General features: G+C 47.7%; 20 non-coding genes across 20 annotated transcripts; 2 read left to right on the top strand and 18 right to left on the bottom strand.

Annotated features, from left to right (window-relative positions):
* Positions 1–94: 94 nt before the first annotated feature.
* On the bottom strand, positions 95–166 carry trnaq-cug (transfer RNA glutamine (anticodon CUG)). The gene has a single exon. It is a non-coding gene; the product is annotated as a tRNA-Gln (tRNA).
* A 249-nt stretch (positions 167–415) lies between these two features.
* Positions 416–489, bottom strand: trnai-aau (transfer RNA isoleucine (anticodon AAU)). Its single transcript has one exon. It is a non-coding gene; the product is annotated as a tRNA-Ile (tRNA).
* A 1,495-nt stretch (positions 490–1,984) lies between these two features.
* trnap-agg (transfer RNA proline (anticodon AGG)) lies at positions 1,985–2,056 on the bottom strand. The gene has a single exon. It is a non-coding gene; the product is annotated as a tRNA-Pro (tRNA).
* Positions 2,057–2,785: 729 nt separating this feature from the next.
* Positions 2,786–2,857, bottom strand: trnaq-cug (transfer RNA glutamine (anticodon CUG)). Its single transcript has one exon. It is a non-coding gene; the product is annotated as a tRNA-Gln (tRNA).
* Positions 2,858–2,953: 96 nt separating this feature from the next.
* trnaf-gaa (transfer RNA phenylalanine (anticodon GAA)) lies at positions 2,954–3,026 on the bottom strand. The gene has a single exon. It is a non-coding gene; the product is annotated as a tRNA-Phe (tRNA).
* Positions 3,027–3,106: 80 nt separating this feature from the next.
* On the bottom strand, positions 3,107–3,180 carry trnai-aau (transfer RNA isoleucine (anticodon AAU)). The gene has a single exon. It is a non-coding gene; the product is annotated as a tRNA-Ile (tRNA).
* Positions 3,181–3,269: 89 nt separating this feature from the next.
* On the bottom strand, positions 3,270–3,341 carry trnap-ugg (transfer RNA proline (anticodon UGG)). Its single transcript has one exon. It is a non-coding gene; the product is annotated as a tRNA-Pro (tRNA).
* Positions 3,342–4,841: 1,500 nt separating this feature from the next.
* trnaa-agc (transfer RNA alanine (anticodon AGC)) lies at positions 4,842–4,914 on the top strand. Its single transcript has one exon. It is a non-coding gene; the product is annotated as a tRNA-Ala (tRNA).
* Positions 4,915–5,476: 562 nt separating this feature from the next.
* On the bottom strand, positions 5,477–5,548 carry trnaq-cug (transfer RNA glutamine (anticodon CUG)). Its single transcript has one exon. It is a non-coding gene; the product is annotated as a tRNA-Gln (tRNA).
* Positions 5,549–5,797: 249 nt separating this feature from the next.
* On the bottom strand, positions 5,798–5,871 carry trnai-aau (transfer RNA isoleucine (anticodon AAU)). Its single transcript has one exon. It is a non-coding gene; the product is annotated as a tRNA-Ile (tRNA).
* Positions 5,872–7,366: 1,495 nt separating this feature from the next.
* Positions 7,367–7,438, bottom strand: trnap-agg (transfer RNA proline (anticodon AGG)). The gene has a single exon. It is a non-coding gene; the product is annotated as a tRNA-Pro (tRNA).
* Positions 7,439–7,532: 94 nt separating this feature from the next.
* trnaa-agc (transfer RNA alanine (anticodon AGC)) lies at positions 7,533–7,605 on the top strand. The gene has a single exon. It is a non-coding gene; the product is annotated as a tRNA-Ala (tRNA).
* A 1,067-nt stretch (positions 7,606–8,672) lies between these two features.
* On the bottom strand, positions 8,673–8,744 carry trnaq-cug (transfer RNA glutamine (anticodon CUG)). The gene has a single exon. It is a non-coding gene; the product is annotated as a tRNA-Gln (tRNA).
* A 96-nt stretch (positions 8,745–8,840) lies between these two features.
* trnaf-gaa (transfer RNA phenylalanine (anticodon GAA)) lies at positions 8,841–8,913 on the bottom strand. Its single transcript has one exon. It is a non-coding gene; the product is annotated as a tRNA-Phe (tRNA).
* Positions 8,914–8,993: 80 nt separating this feature from the next.
* trnai-aau (transfer RNA isoleucine (anticodon AAU)) lies at positions 8,994–9,067 on the bottom strand. The gene has a single exon. It is a non-coding gene; the product is annotated as a tRNA-Ile (tRNA).
* Positions 9,068–9,156: 89 nt separating this feature from the next.
* Positions 9,157–9,228, bottom strand: trnap-ugg (transfer RNA proline (anticodon UGG)). Its single transcript has one exon. It is a non-coding gene; the product is annotated as a tRNA-Pro (tRNA).
* A 1,334-nt stretch (positions 9,229–10,562) lies between these two features.
* trnap-agg (transfer RNA proline (anticodon AGG)) lies at positions 10,563–10,634 on the bottom strand. The gene has a single exon. It is a non-coding gene; the product is annotated as a tRNA-Pro (tRNA).
* A 730-nt stretch (positions 10,635–11,364) lies between these two features.
* trnaq-cug (transfer RNA glutamine (anticodon CUG)) lies at positions 11,365–11,436 on the bottom strand. Its single transcript has one exon. It is a non-coding gene; the product is annotated as a tRNA-Gln (tRNA).
* Positions 11,437–11,532: 96 nt separating this feature from the next.
* trnaf-gaa (transfer RNA phenylalanine (anticodon GAA)) lies at positions 11,533–11,605 on the bottom strand. Its single transcript has one exon. It is a non-coding gene; the product is annotated as a tRNA-Phe (tRNA).
* Positions 11,606–11,685: 80 nt separating this feature from the next.
* trnai-aau (transfer RNA isoleucine (anticodon AAU)) lies at positions 11,686–11,759 on the bottom strand. Its single transcript has one exon. It is a non-coding gene; the product is annotated as a tRNA-Ile (tRNA).
* Positions 11,760–22,898: the final 11,139 nt, after the last annotated feature.

The raw sequence follows: 22,898 nt of genomic DNA, 5'->3' as shown, positions 1-22,898 counted from the left end.
TAGAGCCTGAGTGCTCTGGTAAAAAGGCTTAAAGGGCAGGGGGGTTGTTTTGGGGTAACAAACGCTGTTCCCTTGGATACCCAAAAACTCTTACAGGTCCCACCGAGATTTGAACTCAGATCGCTGGATTCAGAGTCCAGAGTGCTAACCATTACACCATGGAACCACTCTTTGAATTAGCATCTGACCCACTGGGTCACGGAGAAAAGGACACTCGGATAGGGAGCTTCAGTCATACAAACTCTCAAAAGGCTGCCATCAATGCCGAAACCCGGGGTCGAACCAGGGACCTTTAGATCTTCAGTCTAACGCGCTCCCAACTGAGCTATTTCGGCCACAAAGATGCCCCCGGCAGGAATTTTCATCACAAATCACAGCAATATAGCAGTCCGCAAAAGGAGGCAAAGAGAAACCTTGGCCCGTACGGGGATCGAACCCGCGACCTTGGCGTTATTAGCACCACGCTCTAACCAACTGAGCTAACCGGCCACGGAACGGCCACGGAACAGCTCCGGTCTCTGCCAAGACTGACATGAATGTTCCACAGTGTAGCAGCATCAAGAAGCAAGGCTAAACAAGGGCTAGTCCGGGATTTGAACCCGGGACCTCTCGCACCCAAAGCGAGAATCATACCCCTAGAACAACGAGCCAAGCCGTGCTGTCTTTTTGCCGTGCCACTGGGAAACATGTGACCACAACACAGTCACCAGCTTCCTCAAGCAGTTCCTTGGGCTGGGCCTGTTTGGTCCTGCTCCTCTGTTTAGCCACAATGAGCCCTAGTTTTGGGCTGGTGTCAAAATAAGCAATTATCGATATGAGTACATGCTTATTGCTTAATATTTGAAATGGTGTGAGAGAACTCGACTGGTCTGCATAAATCTCGGACCTGAACCCAGCTGAACACCTTTGTTATGGATTACAGGCTCTGAGCAAAACACTCATCACCCAAACCCATCAATGATTTGTTCACAGGGTCACAGTCATTTCAGCACAGAAAAAGTCCTTTGCAAAACTGTTGCAACATAGATGGAAACAAAATTATTTGACATGGTCTGTAAGGTATAGCATTAATATTTGTTTTGATTGGAGAAACTGGAATAGATAAATATGTTCATTTATTTTTAATCTAAGGCTATATTCATGGCGAGAACTGGTTTTTGGCAAAGTCAGAAATGCAGGTTACGTGAATTGGAGATGTCAAATTGCCCTTCCCTCGGTTTGTGTGTGTGTATAGATCAAAGTGTCTGTTGTTTTTGGACTGTTTAAGGAAACCAAGTAACGCAGTGCCCAGAGTAATTCCATGCTGACTGAAGGAGAACATGTACACCCCAAACAGAGAGGCCTCCTGACCCAGCCAGGGCTTGAACAGGGGAACTTCTTGCTGTGAGGCAGCTGTGCTCTGTTTGGGGTGGCAACTGTGTCGGCCCAAACACCTTTATTAAAAGGGGCATCCCAACACTTAGTGTAGTTTTAACGTCAAGTAACATCTTAGAAGCCATGTCCTTATCGCATTTTCCAATTGTTGATCTTAGATTTTAGGAGAAAATTCTGATAAATCATCCGGTAACTAAATTGGACACCATGCATCACTAGCCTGGTTGTATATTTAAGTATCATAGCTCCAGGCACCTCAGGGTACCTACCCAGTGGCCAGGATGATGTGCCTTTCCCGGCCAGGAGGGAGTAGGACAAATAGCCTGGGTCATTTTTCAGGTTGGGTCAATTGTGTTGTTTGAAATCAACTCATCGCTTGTTAAAACAGCAAGCCCTCCGGTAGAAAGCTTAAAGGGTAGGGGGATCGTCTAGGGGTTAACAAACTGAAGACGACCTCGGACACGGTTTCGACCTGACAAGACCAAAGGCGGAGGTGTCGCTGATAGTCCCTGACGTCCTTTGCGGGTTTCTCGTTGACATTCCTTTCCTGCCAATATTGCCATACACAGCGGCGTTGTGGGTTAAAGCTCCGAGGGACGAGTCTAAAGAGGGGCTCGTCCGGGATTTGAACCCGGGACCTCTCGCACCCTAAGCGAGAATCATACCCCTAGACCAACGAGCCACTCAAAGCGTGCCACCCCGCCCCCCTGGCAAACATTTTCCCACCACATAGCAGCCAGCTTCCAACAAGCCAAAGCATTCACAAGACAGAGGTAGGGGAATTAGCTCAAATGGTAGAGCGCTTGCTTAGCATGCGAGAGGTAGCGGGATCGATGCCCGCATTCTCCACGTGATTGTGGTTTGTTGTTAATTGCTCTGATGTCACAGACCGGAAGCGTGAAGCTTCACGTTGGTTCCACACATGAACGTCTCCGATACGGATGTTATTTCACAAAGCAACATGGAGCAGGAGCTTAACACTCCAAGAGCATTTTGTTGCCATTTAAAATTGGAATCATTTTCTTTCAATGTTCATTTGTCTTCGTGTCATTTCTGGTAAGTCTTTTTAATGCATTTCATTGTCAGATTGTACACAAGAGCTGTGTGTTTCCTTTGGCCTGTACACATGAGCTGTGTGTTTCCTTTGTCCTAAACGTCAATGCATTTTTCATTTATTCTATGTTTTCGTACATGTTTAATTTGCTTCATTGTAATGTCCTTGTGTTTGCTGAAATTTTGCGACTTGTGAGTTGTTGGCCCACCGCCAGGGTGATCAGAAAAAGTGCTCAATGTTGCTTGAACTAACTCATTTTTGTCTAGAGCCTGAGTGCTCTGGTAAAAAGGCTTAAAGGGCAGGGGGGTTGTTTTGGGGTAACAAACGCTGTTCCCTTGGATACCCAAAAACTCTTACAGGTCCCACCGAGATTTGAACTCAGATCGCTGGATTCAGAGACCAGAGTGCTAACCATTACACCATGGAACCACTCTTTGAATTAGCGTCTGACCCACTGGGTCACAGAGAAAAGGACACTCGGATAGGGAGCTTCAGTCATACAAACTCTCAAAAGGCTGCCATCAATGCCGAAACCAGGGATCGAACCAGGGACCTTTAGATCTTCAGTCTAACGCTCTCCCAACTGAGCTATTTCGGCCACAAAGATGCTCCCGGCAGGAATTTTCATCACAAATCACAGCAATATAGCAGTCGGCAAAAGGAGGCAAAGAGAAACCTTGGCCCGTACGGGGATCGAACCCGCGACCTTGGCGTTATTAGCACCACGCTCTAACCAACTGAGCTAACCGGCCACGGAACGGCCACGGACCAGCTCCGGTCTCTGCCAAGACTGACATGAATGTTCCACAGTGTAGCAGCATCAAGAAGCAAGGCTAAACAAGGGCTCGTCCGGGATTTGAACCCGGGACCTCTCGCACCCAAAGCGAGAATCATACCCCTAGACCAACGAGCCAAGCCGTGCTGTCTTTTTGCCGTGCCACTGGGAAACATGTGACCACAACACAGTCACCAGCTTCCTCAAGCAGTTCCTTGGGCTGGGCCTGTTTGGTCCTGCTCCTCTGTTTAGCCACAATGAGCCCTAGTGTTGGGCTGGTGTCAAAATAAGCACTTATCGATATAAGTACATGCTTATTGCTTAATATTTGAAATGGTGTGAGAGAACTCGACTGGTCTGCATAAATCTCGGACCTGAACCCAGCTGAACACCTTTGTTATGGATTACAGGCTCTGAGCAAAACACTCATCACCCAAACCCATCAATGATTTGTTCACAGGGTCACAGTCATTTCAGCACAGAAAAAGTCCTTTGCAAAACTGTTGCAACATAGATGGAAACAAAATTATTTGACATGGTCTGTAAGGTATAGCATTAATATTTGTTTTGATTGGAGAAACTGGAAAAGATAAATATGTTCATTTATTTTTAATCTAAGGCTATATTCATGGCGAGAACTGGTTTTTGGCAAAGTCAGAAATGTAGGTTACGTGAATTGGAGATGTCAAATTGCCCTTCCCTCGGTTTGTGTGTGTGTATAGATCAAAGTGTCTGTTGTTTTTGGACTGTTTAAGGAAACCAAGTAACGCAGTGCCCAGAGTAATTCCATGCTGACTGAAGGAGAACATGTACACCCCAAACAGAGAGGCCTCCTGACCCAGCCAGGGCTTGAACAGGGGAACTTCTTGCTGTGAGGCAGCTGTGCTCTGTTTGGGGTGGCAACTGTGTCGGCCCAAACACCTTTATTAAAAGGGGCATCCCAACACTTAGTGTAGTTTTAACGTCAAGTAACATCTTAGAAGCCATGTCCTTATCGCATTTTCCAAGTGTTGATCTTAGATTTTAGGAGAAAATTCTGATAAATCATCCGGTAACTAAATTGGACACCATGCATCACTAGCCTGGTTGTATATTTAAGTATCATAGCTCCAGGCACCTCAGGGTACCTACCCAGTGGCCAGGATGATGTGCCTTTCCCAGCCAGGAGGGAGTAGGACAAATAGCCTGGGTCATTTTTCAGGTTGAGTCAATTGTGTTGTTTGAAATCAACTCATCGCTTGTTAAAACAGCAAGCCCTCCGGTAGAAAGCTTAAAGGGTAGGGGGATCGTCTAGGGGTTAACAAACTGAAGACGACCTAGGACACGGTTTCGACCTGACAAGACCAAAGGCGCAGGTGTCGCTGAGAGTCCCTGACGTCCTTTGCGGGTTTCTCATTGACATTCCTTTCCTGCCAATATTGCCATACACAGCGGCGTTGTGGGTTAAAGCTCCGAGGGACGAGTCTAAAGAGGGGCTCGTCCGGGATTTGAACCAGGGACCTCTCGCACCCTGGGCGAGAATCATACCCCTAGACCAACGAGCCACTCAAAGCGTGCCACCCCGCCCCCCTGGCAAACATTTTCCCACCACATAGCAGCCAGCTTTCAACAAGCCAAAGCATTCACAAGACAGAGGTAGGGGAATTAGCTCAAATGGTAGAGCGCTCGCTTAGCATGCGAGAGGTAGCGGGATCGATGCCCGCATTCTCCACGTGATTGTGGTTTGTTGTTAATTGCTCTGATGTCACAGACCGGAAGCGTGAAGCTTCACGTTGGGTCCACATATGAACGTCTCCGATACGGATGTTATTTCACAAAGCAACATGGAGCAGGAGCTTAACACTCCAAGAGCATTTTGTTGCCATTTAAAATTGGAATCATTTTCTTTCAATGTTCATTTGTCTTCGTGTCATTTCTGGTAAGTCTTTTTAATGCATTTCATTGTCAGATTGTACACAAGAGCTGTGTGTTTCCTTTGGCCTGTACACATGAGCTGTGTGTTTCCTTTGTCCTAAACGTCAATGCATTTTTCATTTATTCTATGTTTTTGTACATGTTTAATTTGCTTCATTGTAATGTCCTTGTGTTTGCTGAAATTTTGCGACTTGTGAGTTGTTGGCCCACCGCCAGGGTGATCAGAAAAAGTGCTCAATGTTGCTTGAACTAACTCATTTTTGTCTAGAGCCTGAGTGCTCTGGTAAAAAGGCTTAAAGGGCAGGGGGGTTGTTTTGGGGTAACAAACGCTGTTCCCTTGGATACCCAAAAACTCTTACAGGTCCCACCGAGATTTGAACTCGGATCGCTGGATTCAGAGTCCAGAGTGCTAACCATTACACCATGGAACCACTCTTTGAATTAGCATCTGACCCACTGGGTCACGGAGAAAAGGACACTCGGATAGGGAGCTTCAGTCATACAAACTCTCAAAAGGCTGCCATCAATGCCGAAACCCGGGGTCGAACCAGGGACCTTTAGATCTTCAGTCTAACGCGCTCCCAACTGAGCTATTTCGGCCACAAAGATGCCCCCGGCAGGAATTTTCATCACAAATCACAGCAATATAGCAGTCGGCAAAAGGAGGCAAAGAGAAACCTTGGCCCGTACGGGGATCGAACCCGCGACCTTGGCGTTATTAGCACCACGCTCTAACCAACTGAGCTAACCGGCCACGGAACGGCCACGGAACAGCTCCGGTCTCTGCCAAGACTGACATGAATGTTCCACAGTGTAGCAGCATCAAGAAGCAAGGCTAAACAAGGGCTAGTCCGGGATTTGAACCCGGGACCTCTCGCACCCAAAGCGAGAATCATACCCCTAGAACAACGAGCCAAGCCGTGCTGTCTTTTTGCCGTGCCACTGGGAAACATGTGACCACAACACAGTCACCAGCTTCCTCAAGCAGTTCCTTGGGCTGGGCCTGTTTGGTCCTGCTCCTCTGTTTAGCCACAATGAGCCCTAGTTTTGGGCTGGTGTCAAAATAAGCACTTATCGATATGAGTACATGCTTAATGCTTAATATTTGAAATGGTGTGAGAGAACTCGACTGGTCTGCATAAATCTCGGACCTGAACCCAGCTGAACACCTTTGTTATGGATTACAGGCTCTGAGCAAAACACTCATCACCCAAACCCATCAATGATTTGTTCACAGGGTCACAGTCATTTCAGCACAGAAAAAGTCCTTTGCAAAACTGTTGCAACATAGATGGAAACAAAATTATTTGACATGGTCTGTAAGGTATAGCATTAATATTTGTTTTGATTGGAGAAACTGGAATAGATAAATATGTTCATTTATTTTTAATCTAAGGCTATATTCATGGCGAGAACTGGTTTTTGGCAAAGTCAGAAATGCAGGTTACGTGAATTGGAGATGTCAAATTGCCCTTCCCTCGGTTTGTGTGTGTGTATAGATCAAAGTGTCTGTTGTTTTTGGACTGTTTAAGGAAACCAAGTAACGCAGTGCCCAGAGTAATTCCATGCTGACTGAAGGAGAACATGTACACCCCAAACAGAGAGGCCTCCTGACCCAGCCAGGGCTTGAACAGGGGAACTTCTTGCTGTGAGGCAGCTGTGCTCTGTTTGGGGTGGCAACTGTGTCGGCCCAAACACCTTTATTAAAAGGGGCATCCCAACACTTAGTGTAGTTTTAACGTCAAGTAACATCTTAGAAGCCATGTCCTTATCGCATTTTCCAAGTGTTGATCTTAGATTTTAGGAGAAAATTCTGATAAATCATCCGGTAACTAAATTGGACACCATGCATCACTAGCCTGGTTGTATATTTAAGTATCATAGCTCCAGGCACCTCAGGGTACCTACCCAGTGGCCAGGATGATGTGCCTTTCCCGGCCAGGAGGGAGTAGGACAAATAGCCTGGGTCATTTTTCAGGTTGGGTCAATTGTGTTGTTTGAAATCAACTCATCGCTTGTTAAAACAGCAAGCCCTCCGGTAGAAAGCTTAAAGGGTAGGGGGATCGTCTAGGGGTTAACAAACTGAAGACGACCTCGGACACGGTTTCGACCTGACAAGACCAAAGGCGGAGGTGTCGCTGATAGTCCCTGACGTCCTTTGCGGGTTTCTCGTTGACATTCCTTTCCTGCCAATATTGCCATACACAGCGGCGTTGTGGGTTAAAGCTCCGAGGGACGAGTCTAAAGAGGGGCTCGTCCGGGATTTGAACCCGGGACCTCTCGCACCCTAAGCGAGAATCATACCCCTAGACCAACGAGCCACTCAAAGCGTGCCACCCCGCCCCCCTGGCAAACATTTTCCCACCACATAGCAGCCAGCTTCCAACAAGCCAAAGCATTCACAAGACAGAGGTAGGGGAATTAGCTCAAATGGTAGAGCGCTCGCTTAGCATGCGAGAGGTAGCGGGATCGATGCCCGCATTCTCCACGTGATTGTGGTTTGTTGTTAATTGCTCTGATGTCACAGACCGGAAGCGTGAAGCTTCACGTTGGTTCCACACATGAACGTCTCCGATACGGATGTTATTTCACAAAGCAACATGGAGCAGGAGCTTAACACTCCAAGAGCATTTTGTTGCCATTTAAAATTGGAATCATTTTCTTTCAATGTTCATTTGTCTTCGTGTCATTTCTGGTAAGTCTTTTTAATGCATTTCATTGTCAGATTGTACACAAGATGTCAAATTGCCCTTCCCTCGGTTTGTGTGTGTGTATAGATCACCTCTCGCACCCTAAGCGAGAATCATACCCCTAGACCAACGAGCCACTCAAAGCGTGCCACCCCGCCCCCCTGGCAAACATTTTCCCACCACATAGCAGCCAGCTTCCAACAAGCCAAAGCATTCACAAGACAGAGGTAGGGGAATTAGCTCAAATGGTAGAGCGCTCGCTTAGCATGCGAGAGGTAGCAGGATCGATGCCCGCATTCTCCACGTGATTGTGGTTTGTTGTTAATTGCTCTGATGTCACAGACCGGAAGCGTGAAGCTTCACGTTGGTTCCACACATGAACGTCTCCGATACGGATGTTATTTCACAAAGCAACATGGAGCAGGAGCTTAACACTCCAAGAGCATTTTGTTGCCATTTAAAATTGGAATAATTTTCTTTCAATGTTCATTTGTCTTCGTGTCATTTCTGGTAAGTCTTTTTAATGCATTTCATTGTCAGATTGTACACAAGAGCTGTGTGTTTCCTTTGGCCTGTACACATGAGCTGTGTGTTTCCTTTGTCCTAAACGTCAATGCATTTTTCATTTATTCTATGTTTTCGTACATGTTTAATTTGCTTCATTGTAATGTCCTTGTGTTTGCTGAAATTTTGCGACTTGTGAGTTGTTGGCCCACCGCCAGGGTGATCAGAAAAAGTGCTCAATGTTGCTTGAACTAACTAATTTTTGTCTAGAGCCTGAGTGCTCTGGTAAAAAGGCTTAAAGGGCAGGGGGGTTGTTTTGGGGTAACAAACGCTGTTCCTTTGGATACCCAAAAACTCTTACAGGTCCCACCGAGATTTGAACTCGGATCGCTGGATTCAGAGACCAGAGTGCTAACCATTACACCATGGAACCACTCTTTGAATTAGCGTCTGACCCACTGGGTCACGGAGAAAAGGACACTCGGATAGGGAGCTTCAGTCATACAAACTCTCAAAAGGCTGCCATCAATGCCGAAACCAGGGATCGAACCAGGGACCTTTAGATCTTCAGTCTAACGCTCTCCCAACTGAGCTATTTCGGCCACAAAGATGCTCCCGGCAGGAATTTTCATCACAAATGACAGCAATATAGCAGTCGGCAAAAGGAGGCAAAGAGAAACCTTGGCCCGTACGGGGATCGAACCCGCGACCTTGGCGTTATTAGCACCACGCTCTAACCAACTGAGCTAACCGGCCACGGAACGGCCACGGACCAGCTCCGGTCTCTGCCAAGACTGACATGAATGTTCCACAGTGTAGCAGCATCAAGAAGCAAGGCTAAACAAGGGCTCGTCCGGGATTTGAACCCGGGACCTCTCGCACCCAAAGCGAGAATCATACCCCTAGACCAACGAGCCAAGCCGTGCTGTCTTTTTGCCGTGCCACTGGGAAACATGTGACCACAACACAGTCACCAGCTTCCTCAAGCAGTTCCTTGGGCTGGGCCTGTTTGGTCCTGCTCCTCTGTTTAGCCACAATGAGCCCTAGTGTTGGGCTGGTGTCAAAATAAGCACTTATCGATATAAGTACATGCTTATTGCTTAATATTTGAAATGGTGTGAGAGAACTCGACTGGTCTGCATAAATCTCGGACCTGAACCCAGCTGAACACCTTTGTTATGGGTTACAGGCTCTGAGCAAAACACTCATCACCCAAACCCATCAATGATTTGTTCACAGGGTCACAGTCATTTCAGCACAGAAAAAGTCCTTTGCAAAACTGTTGCAACATAGATGGAAACAAAATTATTTGACATGGTCTGTAAGGTATAGCATTAATATTTGTTTTGATTGGAGAAACTGGAATAGATAAATATGTTCATTTATTTTTAATCTAAGGCTATATTCATGGCGAGAACTGGTTTTTGGCAAAGTCAGAAATGCAGGTTACGTGAATTGGAGATGTCAAATTGCCCTTCCCTTGGTTTGTGTGTGTGTATAGATCAAAGTGTCTGTTGTTCTTGGACTGTTTAAGGAAACCAAGTAACGCAGTGCCCAGAGTAATTCCATGCTGACTGAAGGAGAACATGTACACCCCAAACAGAGAGGCCTCCTGACCCAGCCAGGGCTTGAACAGGGGAACTTCTTGCTGTGAGGCAGCTGTGCTCTGTTTGGGGTGGCAACTGTGTCGGCCCAAACACCTTTATTAAAAGGGGCATCCCAACACTTAGTGTAGTTTTAACGTCAAGTAACATCTTAGAAGCCATGTCCTTATCACATTTTCCAAGTGTTGATCTTAGATTTTAGGAGAAAATTCTGATAAATCATCCGGTAACTAAATTGGACACCATGCATCACTAGCCTGGTTGTATATTTAAGTATCATAGCTCCAGGCACCTCAGGGTACCTACCCAGTGGCCAGGATGATGTGCCTTTCCCAGCCAGGAGGGAGTAGGACAAATAGCCTGGGTCATTTTTCAGGTTGAGTCAATTGTGTTGTTTGAAATCAACTCATCGCTTGTTAAAACAGCAAGCCCTCCGGTAGAAAGCTTAAAGGGTAGGGGGATCGTCTAGGGGTTAACAAACTGAAGACGACCTCGGACACGGTTTCGACCTGACAAGACCAAAGGCGGAGGTGTCGCTGAGAGTCCCTGACGTCCTTTGCGGGTTTCTCGTTGACATTCCTTTCCTGCCAATATTGCCATACACAGCGGCGTTGTGGGTTAAAGCTCCGAGGGACGAGTCTAAAGAGGGGCTCGTCCGGGATTTGAACCCGGGACCTCTCGCACCCTAAGCGAGAATCATACCCCTAGACCAACGAGCCACTCAAAGCGTGCCACCCCGCCCCCCTGGCAAACATTTTCCCACCACATAGCAGCCAGCTTCCAACAAGCCAAAGCATTCACAAGACAGAGGTAGGGGAATTAGCTCAAATGGTAGAGCGCTCGCTTAGCATGCGAGAGGTAGCGGGATCGATGCCCGCGTTCTCCACGTGATTGTGTTTTGTTGTTAATTGCTCTGATGTCACAGACCGGAAGCGTGAAGCTTCACGTTGGGTCCACACATGAACGTCTCCGATACGGATGTTATTTCACAAAGCAACATGGAGCAGGAGCTTAACACTCCAAGAGCATTTTGTTGCCATTTAAAAATTGGAATCATTTTCTTTCAATGTTCATTTGTCTTCATGTCATTTCTGGTAAGTCTTTTTAATGCATTTCATTGTCAGATTGTACACAAGAGCTGTGTGTTTCCTTTGGCCTGTACACATGAGCTGTGTGTTTCCTTTGTCCTAAACGTCAATGCATTTGTCATTTATTCTATGTTTTCGTACATGTTTAATTTGCTTCATTGTAATGTCCTTGTGTTTGCTGAAATTTTGCGACTTGTGAGTTGTTGGCCCACCGCCAGGGTGATCAGAAAAAGTGCTCAATGTTGCTTGAACTAACTCATTTTTGTCTAGAGCCTGAGTGCTCTGGTAAAAAGGCTTAAAGGGCAGGGGGGTTGTTTTGGGGTAACAAACGCTGTTCCCTTGGATACCCAAAACCTATTACAGGTCCCACCGAGATTTGAACTCGGATCGCTGGATTCAGAGTCCAGAGTGCTAACCATTACACCATGGAACCACTCTTTAAATTAGCGTCTGACCCACTGGGTCACGGAGAAAAGGACACTCGGATAGGGAGCTTCAGTCATACAAACTCTCAAAAGGCTGCCATCAATGCCGAAACCCGGGATCGAACCAGGGACCTTTAGATCTTCAGTCTAACGCTCTCCCAACTGAGCTATTTCGGCCACAAAGATGCTCCCGGCAGGAATTTTCATCACAAATCACAGCAATATAGCAGTCGGCAAAAGGAGGCAAAGAGAAACCTTGGCCCGTACGGGGATCGAACCCGCGACCTTGGCGTTATTAGCACCACGCTCTAACCAACTGAGCTAACCGGCCACGGAACGGCCATGGATCATACCCCTAGAACAACGAGCCAAGCCGTGCTGTCTTTTTGCCGTGCCACTGGGAAACATGTGACCACAACACAGTCACCAGCTTCCTCAAGCAGTTCCTTGGGCTGGGCCTGTTTGGTCCTGCTCCTCTGTTTAGCCACAATGAGCCCTAGTTTTGGGCTGGTGTCAAAATAAGCACTTATCGATATGAGTACATGCTTAATGCTTAATATTTGAAATGGTGTGAGAGAACTCGACTGGTCTGCATAAATCTCGGACCTGAACCCAGCTGAACACCTTTGTTATGGATTACAGGCTCTGAGCAAAACACTCATCACCCAAACCCATCAATGATTTGTTCACAGGGTCACAGTCATTTCAGCACAGAAAAAGTCCTTTGCAAAACTGTTGCAACATAGATGGAAACAAAATTATTTGACATGGTCTGTAAGGTATAGCATTAATATTTGTTTTGATTGGAGAAACTGGAATAGATAAATATGTTCATTTATTTTTAATCTAAGGCTATATTCATGGCGAGAACTGGTTTTTGGCAAAGTCAGAAATGCAGGTTACGTGAATTGGAGATGTCAAATTGCCCTTCCCTCGGTTTGTGTGTGTGTATAGATCAAAGTGTCTGTTGTTTTTGGACTGTTTAAGGAAACCAAGTAACGCAGTGCCCAGAGGAAGTAACTTTAAAGGGTTGGTGGAAATTTGCCCATTCAAAAAAAGTGCCATAGGACGGATAGTTGGTGCGAGGGATTGTACTACCGATTTGGATCCCTCCTGTCAGTAGGATAATCTACAGGATGGCACCTAGAGCTTACCCGGGGTAAGTCGCCCTGTTAATGCACCCCCCCGCCATATGCCCTGTGTGGACGCCACCGGGGGCGCCCTCGTTCCACGGAGGTTTCCACCAACCCGTTAGTCGTCCACAGCTGATCGATCTCATTGCTTGCGTGACCGCCGACCCTCTAAAAGTGTGCCCTGTCCATTATGTGCATTGGGATCGGGCTGGGGGGGTCACCCCTGGGTGGGGGCGTCCTGGCCGCGCCCCCCAGGTCCACCAACCCACTATCTGTCCTCTAAAACACTATCACGCCGGATTGGCCCCCCAGCCGATTTGGGGGGTCCTGGCCACGCCCCCAGGCCCATCAACCCACTATTAGTCCTCCTAAACACTATTACGTCGGATCGGCCCCCCAGGCGATTGGGGGTGTCCTGGCCACCCCCCCAGGCCCATAGACCCACTATCTGTCCGCCTAAACACTACGTTGCTGGATTTTGCTCCCCGGGCACAGGGGACGGTCCCGATCAAGCCCCTAGGCCCACAAGCCAGCTAGTTGTCCATTTAAACACTATTTTTTCAAAAGCACCCCCTCATCCCTGTATGTCGTCCGGGGCCCCCCGAAGGGTCGGAATCTGAAATTTGGTGCCCCTCCCCCCTTCCTAGAAAGTTCCACCTGCAATTTAAATGAATGGGATTTTCCTAACGGATTCGTGGAACATGCTCAGGACGCCCCGAACTACCCGCAAACGTCGCTGTGCTCTCGTCACCGGCCCCTGGGAAAGACGGAGAAGTTTCGCGACCATGCGGCTTTGTTCGGTGGTCAAAAGGTCAAAAAAGAGAGGGATTCCTCGAAACCTTTAATAAGAATTACATTGGTTTAATGGGCAGGAGGAACGGCTTCCGTACGGAAACGCCACGGCGTAGGACCTCGCCGATCGAGGCCCCGGGTCCCTAGGGCCCCGCCTGTCTGCCCTCGTGACGTGGACGCCCCTGGAAGTTTTCAAACACGTGACCCTCTCTTTCACCACCCAGATGCTGACAGAGCTCTTGGAAGCTTTCAGACAGAGAGGACAGTGTGAGGCATTTCTTTGAAGGAGAGTGAAAAAAATTTCCAAGGCTCTAGAGACGCGCGGTCTCGGTATGTCGTCCGGGCCCCCCCGAAGGGCCAGAATTTAGAATTTGGGGCCCCTCCCACCTTCCAGGAAAATTCCACCCTCAATTTATATGAATGGAATTTTTCTAGCGGATTCGTGGAAAGGGCTCAGAAAGGCCAGAACGACCCGCGGACGTGGCGATCCTCTCGTCGGTGGCCCCTCGGGCAGACGGAGAAGTTTCGCGACCCTGCGCCTTTGTTCGGGGGTCAAATGGTCAGAAAATGGTCAAAACTTTATTTTTCAGGAATATGTCATTTAGGTTTTATTTAGGGCACTTCCCGAACACCGACGGCATCCGGGCTTTGACACCCCGTTGCCGGGGTCCCCGAGTGTCCACAGACGAGGCCCCTAGCTCGCGGGCCCTCTCTGACCCCTTTTTTTTAGGCCGACCACGAAACCAGTATTAAAAACATTGGATAAATTGCAGGTGGAACATCCAGAAAATGCGGTCAGAATGGTCCGGGGATGCCAAAACTTTGCAGGTGGTACCTTGGCGGGCCCCCGAACCGGGCACCTGTGTTTGGTGGCCCTGGATGCATTTTAAGGGTCTTAAAGGTTAATGGGTTTTAGGATGAAATCGGGCCTGTTTCTGAGTGCCTGCCATTGAAGTGAATGGGCAGGCAGAGCCACACATTAAAAATCATAAAAAATATTTATCTCGGCCCTGGGCCTCGGCCCTTCGAGTACTTCGCCCAGGGGGGCGCGTCGCAACCCTGCGTGCGATTTCAGACCACCCGGACACGCGGGGGCCGTACGGAAAGGGCGCAAGGGTCGTCGCAAAAACCGTCCACCCCCAGTCGGTTTCGTGGACCATGTGTATCACGTTAGTGGACAGACGTGTTTTTGCAGCTTTTTTAGCGATTTCTCACCAATTGTCAACACGAGAGTGCTCGACAGGGTATGCCGGGTGAAATGCATCCAGGTTTGTACAAAATGACCGTTCTAAGGCCGGGGAGTCATCCTGTAACACGGTGTCCTTGAAAAACATACATGCGGTCCACCGAATAAATTGCAGGTGGACGGTTCCTGTTATACAGGAAGTGACCACCTGCAATCTATTCGATGGACCACGTGTAGTGTGTTCGTGGACACGCTTGTTTTGAACAGGTTTAAGCGCTCCACGGCCCGTGAGGCGAGTACATGCACCTCCGGGGGCCCCAGGAGGGAAAAAAATTCCACGGGGTTCTAGAGACACGCGGTCTCGGTATGTCGTCTGGGGCCCCCCGAAGGGCCGGATTCTAGAATTTGGGGCCCCTCCCACCTTCTTAAAAAATTCCACAGGCAATTTAAATGAATTGAATTTTCCTAGCGGATTCGTGGAAAACGCTCGGAACGACACAAACGACCCGCGAACGTCCCGATGCTCTTGTCGCTGGCCCCCGGGACTGACGGAGAAGTTCCGCGGCCCTGCGGCTTCGTTCGATGGTCAAAAGGTCAAAAAGAGAGGGTGTCCTCGAAACCTTTAATAAGGATTACATTGGTTTAATGGGCAGGAGGAAAGTTAGGTGAGACCAGGGTAAAGACGCATCCCCTGTGGAGAATTTTATCCTGATCTCACCCAAATTAGGTTAGACCAGGGTAAAGACGCATCCCCTGTGGAGAATTTTATCCTGATCTCACCCAAACTAGGTGAGACCGGGTTAAAGATGCATCCCATGTGTAGAATTTTATCCTGATCTCACCCAAATTAAGTGAGACCGGGTTAAAGATGCATCCCCTGGGAAGAATTTTATCCTGATCTCACCCAAATTAGGTGAGACCAGGTTAAAGATGCATCCCCTGGGAAGAATTTTATCCTGATCTCACCCAAATTAGGTGAGACCGGGTAAAAGGTGCATGACCAGGACCGCCCCCTGTGCCCGGGGAGCCAATCTGGCATCATAGTGTTTAGGCGGACAGTTAGTAGGTTGATGGACCTGGGGGCGTGACCAGGACCACCCCCTGTGACCGGGGAGCCAATCCGGCATCGTAGTGTTTATGAGGACAGATAGGAGGTTGATGGACCTGGGGGCATGACCAGGACCACCCCCTGTGCCCGGGGAGCCAATCCGGCATCGTAGTGTTTATGAGGACAAATAGTGGATTGGTGCTGATTTTGTCCGGTTGTAACTTATTCGACGGACTCGGCGTAACCTGTTGTCGGACACGATCGCATCCGACCATGGGGCTTCCTGGTCGGAAGGGTCGGGTGGCACGAGCACCCTGAATCATGGAGGTGCATCTCCTGCCCGTGTTCCACCTGCAATTTATTTGAAGGGACCAGACTAAGCTGTCGATGGACACCATTGTACCCGACCACGGGGCTTCCTGGTCGGAAGGACCGGGTGGGACGAGCACCCTGAATCATGGAGGTGCATCTCCTGCCCGTGTTCCACCTGCGATTTATTTGAAGGGACCAGACTAGGCTGTCGATGGACACCATTGTACCCGACCACGGGGCTTCCTGGTCGGAAGGGCCGGGTGGGACGAGCACCCTGATTCATGGAGGTGCATCTCCTGCCCGTGTTCCACCTGCAATTTATTTGAAGGGACCAGACTAGGCTGTCGATGGACACCATTGTACCCGACCACGGGGCTTCCTGGTCGGAAGGGCCGGGTGGGACGAGCACCCTGAATCGTGGAGGTGCATCTCCTGCCCGTGTTCCACATGCAATTTATTTGAAGGGACCAGACTAGGCTGTCGATGGACACCATTGTACCCGACCATGAGGTACCCTGGTCGGAAGGGCCGAGTGGGACGAGCACCCTGAATCATGGAGGTACATATTCTGATCGTGTCCCACATGCAATTTATTTGAAGGGACCAGACTAGGCTGTTGATGGACACCATTGTACCCGACCATGGGGTACCCTGGACCCTGGCATGGACACCCTGGAGCTCCAGAGATACCATACCCGGCTCTCCATTTGGGCCCGGGCATCCCAAACTTAAGCACTCGCCCCCCGGGCTAAGCACCGTCCTCCCGGCCCTTACGGAGAACCAAACCGTTGGTCAACCCGAAAAGATCCACAACCGTTGGTCAACCCAAATCGACTTAGGTTTTGGAGCGTTGGTCGATCCCAGTATCAGCTTATTTTGGCAATGTAAAAAAGTTACAAATGGGATGCTGTTGTCTGACACGATCGCGGGGCTCCCTGCTAGGAAGGGCCGGGTGGGACGAGCACCCTGAATCGTGGAGGTGCATCTCCTGCCTGTGTTCCACCCGCAATTTATTTGAAGGGACCAGACTAGGCTGTCGATGGACACCATTGTACCCGACCATGGGGCTTCCTGGTCGGAAGGGCCGGGTGGGACGAGCACCCTGAATCGTGGAGGTGCATCTCCTGCCCGTGTTCCACCTGCAATTTATTTGAAGGGACCAGACTAGGCTGTCGATGGACACCATTGTACCCGACCATGGGGCTTCCTGGTCGGAAGGGCCGGGTGGGACGAGCACCCTGAATCATGGAGGTGCATCTCCTGCCCGTGTTCCACCTGCAATTTATTTGAAGGGACCAGACTAGGCTGTCGATGGACACCATTGTACCCGACCATGGGGCTTCCTGGTCGGAAGGGCCGGGTGGGACGAGCACCCTGAATCGTGGAGGTGCATCTCCTGCCCGTGTTCCACCTGCAATTTATTTGAAGGGACCAGACTAGGCTGTCGATGGACACCATTGTACCCGACCATGGGGCTTCCTGGTCGGAAGGGCCGGGTGGGGCGAGCACCCTGAATCATGGAGGTACATATTATGATAGTGTCCCACCTGCAATTTATTTGAAGGGACCAGACTAGGCTGTTGATGGACACCATTGTACCCGACCATGGGGTACCCAGGACCCTGACATGGACACCCTGGAGCTCCAGAGATACCATACCCGGCTCTCCATTTGGGCCCGGGCATCCCAAACTTAAGCACTCGCCCCCCGGGCTAAGCACCGTCCTCCCGGCCCTTACGGAGAACCAAACCGTTGGTCAACCCGAAAAGATCCACAACCGTTGGTCAACCCAAATCGACTTAGGTTTTGGAGCGTTTGTCGATCCCAGTACCAGCTTATTTTGACAATGTAAAAAAGTTACAAATGGGATGCTGTTTTGGACTTAGGTTTTGGAGCGCTCGTTTCTCCAGCGGTTGGTCAACCCGAATCGACTTAGGTTTTGGAGCGCTCGTATCTCCAGCGGTTGGTCAACCCGAATCGACTTAGGTTTTGGAGCCCTCGTATCTCCAGCGGTTGGTCCACCCGAATCGACTTAGGTTTTGGAGCGTTGGTCAATCCCAGTATCAGCTTATTTTGACAATGTAAACAAGTTACGAATGGGATGCTGTTGTCTGACACGATCGTGGGGCTCCCTGCTAGGAAGGGCTGGGTGGGTCGAGCACCCTAAATCATGGAGGTGGATCACCTGCCCGTGTCCGGCTGCAACTTATTCGACGCGACTAAAATAGGCTGTTGGTGGACGCGATCATCCTGTCATACAGGAAGTGACCACCTGTAATCTATTTTGTGGACGACGTGTAGTGTGTTCGTGGACGCAAGTGTTTTAACCGGTTTAAGCACTCTGTGTGCTGTGAGGCAAGTACACGCACCTCCAGGGGCCCCAGGAGGGAAAAAAATTTCACGGGGCTCTAGAGACACGCGGTCTCGGTATGTTGTCCGGGGCCCCCCGAAGGGCCAGAATATAGAATTTGGGGCCTCTCCCACCTTCCTGAAAAATTCCACCCTCAATTTATATGAATGGAATTTTCCTAGCGGATTCGTGGAAGAGGCACAGAAAGGCCCGAACGACCCGCGGACGTCGCAATCCTCTCGTCGGTGGCCCCTCGGACGGACGGAGAAGTTTCGCCACCCTGCGCCTTTGTTCGGGGGTCAAATGGTCAGAAAATGGTCAAAACTTTGTTTTTCAGCAATATGTCATTTAGGTTTTTATTTCGGGCACTTCCCGAACACCGACGACATCCGGACTTTGACACCCCGTTCCCGGGGGCCCAGAGCGTCCACAGACGATGCCTTTGGGTCGCGGGCCCTTTCTGACCCCTCTGGATGCGTTTTAAGGCTCTTAAAGGTGAATGGGTCTTAGGATGAAAACGGGCCTGTTTCTGAGTGTCTGCCATTGAAGTGAATGGCCAGGCGGAACTATACATTGAAAATGATAAAAAATGTGACCCAGGGGAACGTGTCACAACTATGTGTGCTATTTCAGACCGACCGTACACCCGGGGGATCTCGCCCAAATTATGTGATACCAGGGTAAAGATGCATCCCCTGTGGAGAATTTTATCCTGATCTCACTCGAATTAGGTGAGACCAGGGTAAAGATGCATCCCCTGTGGAGAATTTTATCCTGATCTCACTCGAATTAGGTGAGACCAGGGTAAAGATGCATCCCCTGTGGAGAATTTTATCCTGATCTCACTCAAATTAGGTGAGACCAGGGTAAAGATGCATCCCATGTGTAGAATTTTATCCTGTTCTCACCTTGGTCTAATCTAATAGGAATAGTAGAAAGGCAGCCTTTTCGACTTTTAAAACAAATGCCAATTACCTTATGACATCAGACACATCTTCTCCCCCATGTGTACAAACCAAAAAATGCATTAGTTATTATGAATTATTTAAAGTTTAAACCGAAAGACCATGGACTTTTACTGTATACTGTTTATGTTGCAAATATATTTAAAAACAAAAAGTCAAACTATTAAAAGCAACATGACAGACCTTCACCCTTTTTATTGCAGAATTCTTTATTTCAGTCTCAGACCGAGAGGCTTCCAAGAAATGATCCACGGTTTTAGAATATAAACTTTATTGAACATAATAAAATTGAAAAAAGTTAACTAAATGAACAAACAACATGCAGTGTATATATTTTTTATGTACGTGCATCCATGGGGTCATTTAGAATTAAGAATGCCTTTCACGAATGTCTTCCAGAAGAGCCTGCCTGGAAGCCTCATCGGGGTACCGCTTGACTAAACAAAATACAAACAAAAGTCACATTACATTCATAGGATAAAATCAAATATTTACAGTTCATTATGTCGGGTATATGAAGTCATCTTAACTTACCCGCCAATAGGAATAGTAGAAGGGCAGCCTTCTCAACTGTTAAACGTTCAGGGACGTGACGAGCCATTTCGGCAAATGTTCCGGGACGTGACGAGCCATTTCGGCACGGTGTAACATGCCATTCGATGTCCCGGGACGTGACGAGACATTTCGACACGGTGTAACATGCCATGTAATGTCCCGGGACGTGACGAGCCATTTCGGTAAGGTTTAACATGCCATTTAATGTGACGTGACGAGCCATTTCGGCAAGAAATATTTTTAAATAAAAAATCAACCTACAATAAAGCAATTACCTGTTTTGTCCCCATAAATTGAGTTTATGATGCCTATGCCAGAAAACATACGTTTATTTACAGGTACGTAAGAAAAGATGAAATTTAAAGAACAAGCCCAAACTTGGAACAAAAACTTGGTTTATTCACACAAACACACACACACACACACACACAAGCATCATAACAGTTTAGAATATATAAATTTTAATTGTTTTTATTTCTCTTGTTTTTATTCTTATTTTTATTTTTAACAGTTTTATACTTGTATTTCTGTTTTATTCTTTTTCATACATTTAAACAGTTTTTATTAAAATCACATTTATTTTCTTTTTTAATTGATATTTAAAATTCATGTATGATTTTTTGTTTTCTCATTTCTATGTAAAGCACTTTGAATGACTTCTGTGTATGAAATGTGCTATACAAATAAACTTGCCTTGCCTTGCCTTGCCTTGCCTATAATTTAACTACAATTGAACTTGACACGAAAAGAACGTTAATTTTAACAGGAACACTCAAACACGATTCACACAAATCAACACTACAACACAACAACTATTTACATAAGAAATGAACTTGGTCAATATGGCTAGTGGTGTTTGTGGTCAGCATGGCTCCTTTACAGTCTTGGCCTTGATGTGATGTAGCAGATTAAATTATGTGTTCACTCATCTAGCCAGTCGAGGTTCAGACCTTCTCCTCGAAAAGAGCTGCGCTTGACGCCGTAATCAAACAGCAGCTCCTCACATATACGAATGTCTCTAATAGCCTTGAATAGGATGACATACTTCCTTCCTTCAGGGAAGTTGATCCTGCAGTGGACTGGCATCAGGTTTGCTCTCTTGGAGGAATGATTGATCCTTCGGCCCATGGTGTTTTCTGTTGGGTGACACTCGCAAGGGAAAGTCTCAGCGTCCACACAGAGATCCTGTTCACCATCCCGAAAAAAGAAAAGGTAGCCCATGTCGCCCTGGATGGACTCAATCATCTTCCGGCCCTCTGCTCCTGTGATTACCTTGCCATGGTAATCACAAATGATGGAACCTTTGGCAAAGGCTTTGGTAACAACAACTCCTGTGGTCAAAAAAAGGTGGAATTAGTTTTCACTCCAGGAATACACATTTCTGCCCACAAGACACATTAACATACCTTGTCCTTTCGTGCCAAAGTCCTTGAATGCCAAGCCTGTCCACTTTTGGTTTTGGATCGAAGTGAGGATCCACGGATCCATCTCCACCTGCACCTTACTGGCGGGTCTCCATTTTGCCACTATGTCCTCAGGTCGAGGACAGTTGCTGGTCCAACCCTCTCTTTCAATTTGCCGTGACACCTTGTTGACAGACGGGGGCCGTCTTGAACACTGGGCTGTCAAAGACAAGTGTTAAATTAATATTATTGTCCAAAGTTGGAATTATGTTACTTTGTTGTTAGAAATAGTTTTGGCCTAATCCCCTAGGATGTTTTCTGGACCACAAAGACGTGTATTCATTTTTATAGTAAAGCAAATCAACTTACACAAGAGGTGCTCCTCACGCTTGGCAAACTGCAGAGCCCTCCACCTGTCATAAAATACCCTGTCAGATGGAAACCCTGCAGCGATCCGCTGTTGTTTGCTGGGTGGGGAACTACTCAACGTCACCGGAAAGCGCAGGAGAAATGCTCCAAAGTCCCTGTCATCCTGGTCAGCTTCGCCTCTGCCTCTCCTCTTTTTCTGACGTCTCCTCTCATCGGCAGGCTCATCAGAATAAGAGCTGAAAATTGGAAAGATTTTCTGTTCAAAAAGTTAGGCCTTGGAGGCAGCTGACAAACAGAAAATATATGAATGTTGTGTGTTTTGGATGATGACACATACCATGGCATAGTGCTTTGGGCACTTATGGCTTGTTGACTCGAAAAGCTTGGTAAGTTGTACCTGCAACGAAGAACAAAACAGATTAATCTTCAATTCTTCCAGTGTATTTTATTACAGAAAATAATATTATTTGAACTTTATGTACTACGTAAGTCAAACTATCAACTTAATCGTTTAATATTATACATGATTCTGCTAAAACTTACTGTTCATGCAGACGCCTGAGGTCGCTCGTGACGTTGCGAACTGGTTTTCCTTGTTTGGACAGGAAAAATCTGCCCTGGTCATCCACGCCGTCCTGCAGACATCCTGGACGAATCTGCTGGAAGTATGTGTCCAGCATCTGCGGAGATCGAATAGGAAGTTGATACTTGAGAAATGATTGATTCTGATGCTACAGTAATTCATACATGTTAAGACAACAATGTCCCTGGTTCCTACACATGCAAGGAATAGCTTGCTGTTGGGGTATTTCAATCATAATCAGACTGTTAGAGAAATTACAACAGAGTCCTCCTCTGTGAGGGAAAATGTTGCTCTCTGCTTTGTGGATGTTGATTCTTTCAGTTCACTGACCCCCACGTGGATTTGTCCATCAACATTTATCTTGTTGAGCCAGTCTGAAGCCTGCAAAACAAATGAGGAACACAGTGATTGACTGACTTTATAGACACTGAGGTAAGACTGTAAAGTAAAAGTACTTAATGTCAATGCAATCACTGCTTCTGGTCGCTGGAAGTATCTCAGGACTAGGATGGCTTCACAGAAGTACCGGAATAGTGTCCTCTGGTCTTCTTCCACATGCTGCTGATCCAAGAGCCTCCTGTGGATGTCCAGCATGTCTGTCTGTGATACACGGAGGACTCTCTGGCAGTCTTGGAGATTCGGCTGAGCAGACCTAGAACGATTAGATGAAACAAAAACAAATAAGGAGGCAAGGTAGGGATATTTCTGTGGGCGTGCCTGCGTTTTAAGATTTGAATTTAATGACTCTGCATTAAATGAAAAGTAATACTAGTG

The sequence above is a fragment of the Misgurnus anguillicaudatus genome, chromosome 20, assembly GCF_027580225.2.
Source record: "Misgurnus anguillicaudatus chromosome 20, ASM2758022v2, whole genome shotgun sequence".
Classification (NCBI taxonomy): Eukaryota; Metazoa; Chordata; class Actinopteri; order Cypriniformes; family Cobitidae; genus Misgurnus; species Misgurnus anguillicaudatus.
This window is presented reverse-complemented; position numbering and strand designations above follow the sequence as displayed.